Raw genomic sequence first — 8,499 nt, 5'->3', positions numbered from 1 at the left:
GTGAGGGAGAAGATGAAGAAGTAGAATGTATGTGAATATGTGTGTGGGTTTGAGGGGTTGATGGTTTTTGGGAGAGAAGGATTCTTTCGCTCTTTCTTGGCGCGGTTTTCTTTTTCATGGTGATGGAAGAGTGGAATATGAAAGGTGAAGTAATCGAATTGAGTGGGGGAGAAGGAAGGTGAGAGACACATTAAATGAGGACAGGAGAGAGAATTTGGTGGAAGTAATGACCATTAGTGGACGGTTAATGACCATTATGGTGTAGTTATTACCCAAAAATGATTTTCCTTTTTATTTTTGAAATAAAAAATCTGAAAAGTTGTTGCCTTAAATCAAGGGATTAGATGGAGAGAGGGATTTGATTTGACAATAACCACTTCCAAAGATATGATGACACAGGAAGAAGATTCTTATTTCCATAGAGAGATAACTACCATAACGGCAAAGTGGGGTCAGGAATTATTAGGTGGGACCCAAAAAATTAAATCTGCGTTGCCTCCCCCTTGATCATAGCTCCTTCATCAAGCCTGCATTTTTATCTCGTCCAATCCTACGAGACAAAACTGAACAGAGTTAAAAAATTCACAAATTTTTAATGAAACTTAAATCAAACATTCCCAAACTTTTTCTCAAGGTACAGAATCTGTCTTCACAGAGGGGTTTTGTAAAAATATCAGCAATTTGGTCTTCAGATTTTACAAATTGAATATCAATAGTTCTCTTTTGCACATGTTCTCTAATGAAATGATATTTTATCTCAATGTGCTTAGTTCTTGAGTGCAGAACAGGATTTTTTGAAATGTTTATAGCACTGATATTATCACAAAATAAGGGTATACTATTGATTTTTAATTTGTAATCTTCCAATTGTGTTTTTAACCAAATTAATTGTGAGCAACATGCAGATGCGGAAATGTATTCTGCTTCAACTGTGGATAAAGCCACTGTGGCTTGCTTTTTGCTTGACCACATATTGAGTGAGCTTCCAAGGAAGCAACACATGCCGGATGTGCTTCGTCTATCCACTCTATCTCCCGCAAAATCTGCATCACAAAACCCTACTGCACAAAAGTTATCAGATTTAAGATACCATAATCCATAATCACAAGTTCCCTTATTGTATCTAATGATGCGTTTAACAGCCGTGAGATGGGATTCTTTTGGGTGAGATTGGAACCTTGAACATACACCCACACTTTGGACAATATCCGGTCTAGAGGAGGTAAGATACATGAGTGAAACTATCATTCCCCTATACTTTGTTTCATCCACATCTTGACCATCATCATCCTTTTCAAGTTTTGTGTTGGGATGCATTGGAGTACCCATTGATTTGGAATTTTCTAGGCCAAACTTTTTGATAAGCTCTTTTGCATACTTTCCTTGGTAAATAAAAGTACCACTAGGAGTTTGTTTAATTTGGAGGCCAAGAAAGAAAGTAAGTTCTCCCATTAAACTCATTTCAAACTCACTAGTCATGAGTTTTCCAAACTCTTCACACAAGGAAATGTTAGCCGATCCAAATACAATGTCATCAACATAAACTTGAACAAGGAGTATATCATCATTAGATGCTTTAATAAATAAAGTAGTGTCGGTGGTACCCCTTTGAAATTGATTTTCCAATAAGAAGGCACTAAGCCTTTCATACCAAGCTCTTGGAGCTTGTCTAAGACTATAAAGAGCCTTAGTTAGTTTGAAAACATGATTTGGAAATTCTATATGTTCAAAACCGGGGGGTTGTGCCACATACACTTCTCTATCAATAAAGTCATTAAGAAAAGCACATTTAACATCCATTTGAAACATTTTCAAACTTTTATGGGCGGCATAGGCAAGAAGCAATCTAATTGCTTCCATTCTAGCTACCGGAGCAAAAGACTCATCAAAATCTATACCCTCTTCTTGATCATAACATTGGGCCACTAATCTAGCCTTGTTACGAACAACTTGTCCATCCTCACCAAGTTTGTTTTTAAATACCCACTTAGTACCCGTTACCTTCTTACCATCCGGATAAGGTACTAATGTCCAAACCTCATTCTTGTCAAATTGAGCTAGCTCCTCTTGCATGGCCTTGACCCATGATGGATCTTCAAGAGCTTGTTTGACATTGTTGGGCTCCATTTGTGACAAGAAAGCAAAGTTACTAGGTTCGGTTTGCCTTTTGGTGGAGAATCTTGTTGTTACACCATGAGAGGGATCACCAATGATGAAGTCATGAGGATAACCCCTCATAGACTTCCATTCTCTAGGCTTTCGGACAGGTGTAGAGCTTTGATAAACTTCTGGTGGTCTCACTGTTTCAGTTGCTCGTGCCTGCTCAGGAGACAAAATGGAAATGTCTCCTCCAATCTGACGAGACAAAACCGGGCTGACAGATTCTTCATTTTGCACAGATTTGGGATTTTCTTTATTTGTTCCAGCCTCTTTACAATCTGAATCAATATCCTTCACAATACTGGGAATTAAGTTAGAATCATAAAAAGTAACATGTATGGATTCCTCTATGGTTCTATGCTCTTTGAGATAAACTCTATAGGCCTTGCTTGTGGTGGAATATCCAACAAACATTCCTTCATAGGATTTTGGATCAAACTTTCCAAGATTTTCTTTATTATTAAGCACAAAACATTTGCATCCAAAAACATGAAAGTACTTAAGATTTGGAGGGGTTCCTTTCCATAGCTCATAAGGGGTTTTCTTTAACCCTTTTCTAATGATTGTTCTATTCAAAATATAACATGCTGTGTTCACAGCTTTAGCCCACAAAAATTTAGGAATCTCATTCTCACATAGCATAGCCCTAGTCATCTCTTGAAGCCTTCTATTCCTTCTTTCAACCACCCCATTTTGTTGGGGGGTTCTAGGGCATGAAAAATTATGAGAAATCCCTAAGTCATCACAGAATTTTTTAAAATCTTGATTTTCGAATTCTCTTCCGTGATCACTTCTCAAATGGGCAATTTTCAAATCCTTTTCATTTTGAATTTTCTTACAAAGGGTGGAAAAAGCATGAAAAGCATCATTCTTATGGGCAAGAAAAAGTACTCAACCAAATCTAGAGTAATCATCTACCACCACAAGGCCATAGTGTTTACCTCATAAACTTTGAGCTCTAGTAGGACCAAAAAGATCAATATGTAACAACTCCAATGGCCTTTTGGTTGAGATTCCATCTTTTGATTTAAAAGAAGATTTTACTTGTTTACCCAATTGACAAGCATCACAAGTAAGATCCTTATCAAACTTGATGTTTGGAATTCCTCTAACCAAATTCCTTTTGACTAGCTTAGAAATTTGGTACATGCTAGCATGTCCCAACTTTCTATGCCAAAGCCATTTTTCATATTCAAAAGATGTAAAGCATGTTACATTTTGTTCCTTTAAATCCTCAAGAGTTAATCCATACACATTGCTGCATCTTTTAGCTTCAAAAAGAACATCCCCAGTTTTCTCACAAACAACTAAACAAACAAATTTCTTAAAAATAACTTCAAAACCCAAATCACATAATTGACTAACACTAAGTAAATTATGTTTCAAGCCATGTACAAGAAGGACATCATTTATACAAGATGAGAAACTTTTACCTACTTTCCCAACAGCCACAATTTTTCCTTTTGCATCATCACCGAATGTGACAAGTCCTCCATCATAGTCATCAAGCTTTATGAAGAAGGTTGTCTTTCCGGTCATATGCCTAGAGCACCCGCTATCCATATACCACATATTTTCCTTCTGTTTGGATGTTAGGCACACCTACAAAACAAGCTTAAGTGACCTTAGGTATCCAAATCTTTTTGGATCCTTTTACGTTAAACCATCTTCTATGTCCTAAGCCATTGTAATCAAAAACAATTTTATAAACCTTATCACCAATCATTCTTTCACCAAAAAAACATTGAATGGGAAAGTGTCCATTTCGGTTGCATAGTCTACAAAATCTTGGAGTTGCTGTTTTGTTAAAGTAGGTTGGGTCTTGATACCTTGTATCATTTGAAGATGAGGCAATATTTTCAAAATGAGATTTTTCAGATTTATAAAACCCCAACCCAGCCTTATCATAAAGAGAATTTTGACTAGCCAAGATTTGATTCAGATTTTCAGAACTTTGGGTGAACTTGGCTAAGTCTTCCTTTAGTCTTTTAACCTCTTTAAGCAACTCTTCATTTTGCTTAAAACAATCCACATATGCAAGAACGGAATGATTACTTTCACAGCTCTTAATTTGTGCTCTTAACTGCTTATTCTCTTCAACAAGATCACAAGCAGTTTCGGCCTCTCTCACTTTTTGTTTTAAAAAACTGTTTTCAGCCTTAAGAATGGTGATTTGTTGTTCAAGTTCTTGATTTTCCAGCAGAAAACATCTTATTTTTTCAGAGAGGTGGTCTATCATAAGATGAAGATCTTCAGTGTTAGGATTATGAAAAACTACCTGATCTATGTGATCTGCCATGAGACAAGATTGTGACTTGGTCTCGGATTCCTCATCATCATCATCATCCGAGTCATTTTCCGAATCTTCCCATGAAGCCATCAGTCCCTTCTTCTTTCCTCTTTTCAGCTTTTCCTCCTTCTTTAACTTGGGACAATCAGATTTGAAATGCCCCATTTCCTTGCAGTTGTAACAGGTTACTTTGCTAAGGTCTTTCTTCACTTTCCTTGAGCTGCTGCCTTTGCCTTTGAGCTTCATCATTTTCCTGAATTTTTTGGCAAATAACACAAATTCATGTTCAAAGGAGTTATCACTGGATTCATCATCCAGAGGGTTAGTCATAGAAGAGAAAGCAATTCCTTTCTTTTTTGAATCTTTTTTCAAATAGGTGTTTTCAAAAGCAAGAAGATTTCCTCTCAAATCATCAACTGTCATAGAATCTAAGCCACTGCTCTCATAAATAATTAGAGCTTTTGTTTCCCACTCTTTTGTGAGACATCTCAGCACTCTCCTTACTAGCACAGATTCAGAATGTGTAATTCCCAGAGCATCTAAGCCAACAATGATGGCATTGAACCGTTCGAACAGTTCATCAATAGACTCTCCTTCCTTCATTGCAAACATTTCATATTCTCTATTTAGCATGTCTGTCCGAGTCTTCTTTACAATGGTGGTTCCTTCATGAGTGATTTGTAGCTTGTCCCAGATTTCCTTTGCTGTTGTACATCGTGATACCCGTCGGTATTCCTCGAAGCTGATAGCACAGTTGAGCAGGTTTACTGCCTTGGCATTTAACTCCACCTTCTTCCTATCTTCCTCGGTCCAGCTTGCTTCTGGTTTGAGAGAGACTATTCCTTCAGCACTTGTGTTAGTTGGAAATTGAGGGCCTTCTAAGATGATCTTCCAAAGTCTGTAGTCCAATGCTTGTACAAATATCTTCATCCTCTCCTTCCAATAGGTATAATTTTTTCTATTGAAAAGAGGAGGTCTGTTGCTTGATTGTCCTTCAGTCAGATTATAGGACACCACATTTGCACCACTGTTTTCTGCCATAAGGATCTTTACTCCAAGCTGCAAAGCTTGATCTCTTTGAGACCAAGCTCTGATACCAATTGATGGTTTCAGTGGCTAAGAGAAGGGGGGGTTGAATCTTAGCCCCCTTTTTGCTTGATAACCCTTGCTGGACTTAGAGGAGACTTTTCTGTTTTTAGCTCATCACTTTACACGAGACTTTTTCTTTTGTCTCGTCCCTAGCCACGAGACTTTTCTTTTTGTCTCGTCACTTGGCACGAGATAATTTTGGTTTTTGCTCCTGTGCAGTAGAAACAGAAATGTAGAAGAGAAGAGTAGAAGATTACACCCAGATATATCCTGGTTCAGCTGCTAAGTGCAGTGCAGCCTACATCCAGTCTCCATCACAAACATGATGGAATTTCATTATAATCAATCTGATTACAAACTGTAAAGTGCTAACCCAACTTACAAGGGGATTCCCACAGAATCATGAAAAACAACATAGATGAACAAAAGAACTCTAAGACATCTTTTGCACTCTCTGCCTTTTTCCGCTCTATGGCTTTTTCATACAAACCTTACTGTTTGTCTTTTTCCATGAGACTCAAGACATGACAAAATTAAACAGAAAAATACTAAACAGAATACATTGAAGGAGAAGAAAATCTGTAAGCTTAGGTAGCTCTGAGAATCCTGTACCTTGCACTCTCAATGCTTACTTCTAACTCCTTGCTCCTACCAGTGGCTGTTCCCCCTTTTTATAGAAGAGAGAAGCCTCCACACTTGAAGCCAAAAATCCAAGCCAACTTCTTCTTCCTTCAAGAAACTGGTTCGGCCACACAGAGAGAGAAGAGATAACCATGCAATAACCAACATGCAATTACCTCTAGTCCTTCCTTGGTCATCACTCTTCATCAATCCGAGCTCTCCATCATTGGCTTGCTCTCCAAGATGGATTTATGGCCCTTGATACTTCATGATGATGATGACTTCATCTGCTTCAATCTCTGCCTCTACCATCACTTCGCCACTCTAGCTACTTCCTGTGGTGGTTGAACAGAATCAAAGACAAGCCATCTCCTCCAAGAATCTCCCCTTGCTGGCCGAGATCTTCTTCTTCCCTTTGGAGAATAAAGAACCCAAGATTACCTCACCAAATCTATCCATGTTTGGTGACAATCTTAGCCACAGCTCTTTTTTATTTTAGTATGTTTTCTTACCATCATTAGCTTGATGGTTTTGATGCATGCAACTTCTTCTTTTTCTTGATAGATGAACATAGAATTCATAGTTTTCTGGACAAGGACCGAAGAAGAAGAGAGAAAGAGATGAGAGAGAAGAAATTGTGAAAGAAAAAAACAATCAAGTGTTTGAATAAATTAATTCAAATGAGTTGCTTTTACTTCCCTAGCTAGAGTGGCGTGTAACACTATGGCCATCAATCAATTCAGCTGCAACTTTCTCTCTTATGGTTCCCATGCAATAAATGACAATGTAATGAATTTTGGAATCCATCACATGGTGAAGTGCTTGGATCCATTGGAAGCATTTTTGCTTTCTTTTTCATTTGTTTCGGATCATGCATGAGGAACTCTCATCAAATGTGAAGTTGGGCTTAGTTGCAACAACATTTAATTTCTGGCCCAATAATAACATTTGCTTTCCTGATAAAATTTGGATCAAGCAATGAGCAAATGGGAAAGCATTCTTTGGGCTTTGAAGTAATAAGATTTATTCCTGCCCAACATCTATTATAACCATTCAGCCAAAATGTAAGAAACATTAAACAAGGCTGATTGCAAGTTTTAATTTTGGGCTTGCTGTATTTTCATTAATTCTCAGCCCAATAAAAACCTGCACATCAAAATTAATTTAATTAATATATCAATCAAAATTAGATTAATAATTTTGCTGTTAATAATGTTTGATCATCATCAATTTAGTTTAGAGTTTTCCAAACTCATCAATTAGGAATAATAATTTGGTTCTATGCAGAAACCAAAAAATTAGAAAAATTGACATTGGACCATGTTCATACACTGGCCCAACACTAAGACCCAGGTCCAAATACACCAAAAGGCCCAATCCAAAGATTGGCCTTCGTTATTCACCGACCTCTTTAGAAGAGGTCGGACTCAACACAGACTTCTTTCCAAAGAAGTCGGGTTCAAGAGATAGCTGGCAGATAACACTTATTCAAATAAGTAACTGCTCCTAAAATCTCTCAACTCACTTCTAGAAACCATATCCCAACAATCCCTAAATAAAGGGACGGTTATCCACCTAAAAAGGTGGCACTACTCCAACGGTGGTTATTGGTTCACCACTATAAATACACTGACACCCCTCAGGTATCTCTAAGTCCCAATACTCTCTAGACCTGCTCACACTCTTGCTGACTTAGGCATCGGAGTGTCTTTGCAGGTACCACCCCCCACTCGTTCATACTCGCAAGTCGGACGGAGGCCCCAAGGCGCAGACCCACTCGAAGGCTTCCTTTCTCAGACGATTGGGCCAACCTAGCGAGTCCAGCCCACCATCTCCGGTTACCCATCGTAACAGACCGCCAAATTGACTAAGAACCGATCGGTCAAACCGTTTTGATAGCTACTGATGTTCTAAGTCTGTAATCATTATCCAACCAATTCGGGAGTGGATCCTCTTCAGTAAAGAAAAAATTGAATGGTGTCAATTGTTTAATTTCACCATTCGTTGCTCTCTCTCATATTTATCTTTAATTCCACTTATAAAATTAATAGTAAAAAATCACACTTTATGTTTTTAGATGTTAAAACAAATTGAGAGGATTCATTTTCCAACCAACCCTAACTCCATTACTTCACACAATGACGCAGCACACACGTCCTCCCATCCAGAAATATTATTATATTGTAAATAAATAAATTATGCAAAATACATAAATATATTTGATAAATATAGTCCTATAATAATATATATCATTAGAGTTAAAATATATGTATGTTAATATATATGACGTCATGTTATAAAAAAAATTAAATATACACATTATTTAGATTTTATTTATT

This window comes from Arachis ipaensis, chromosome B10 (genome assembly GCF_000816755.2).
Source record: "Arachis ipaensis cultivar K30076 chromosome B10, Araip1.1, whole genome shotgun sequence".
NCBI lineage: Eukaryota > Viridiplantae > Streptophyta > Magnoliopsida > Fabales > Fabaceae > Arachis > Arachis ipaensis.
This window is presented reverse-complemented; position numbering follows the sequence as displayed.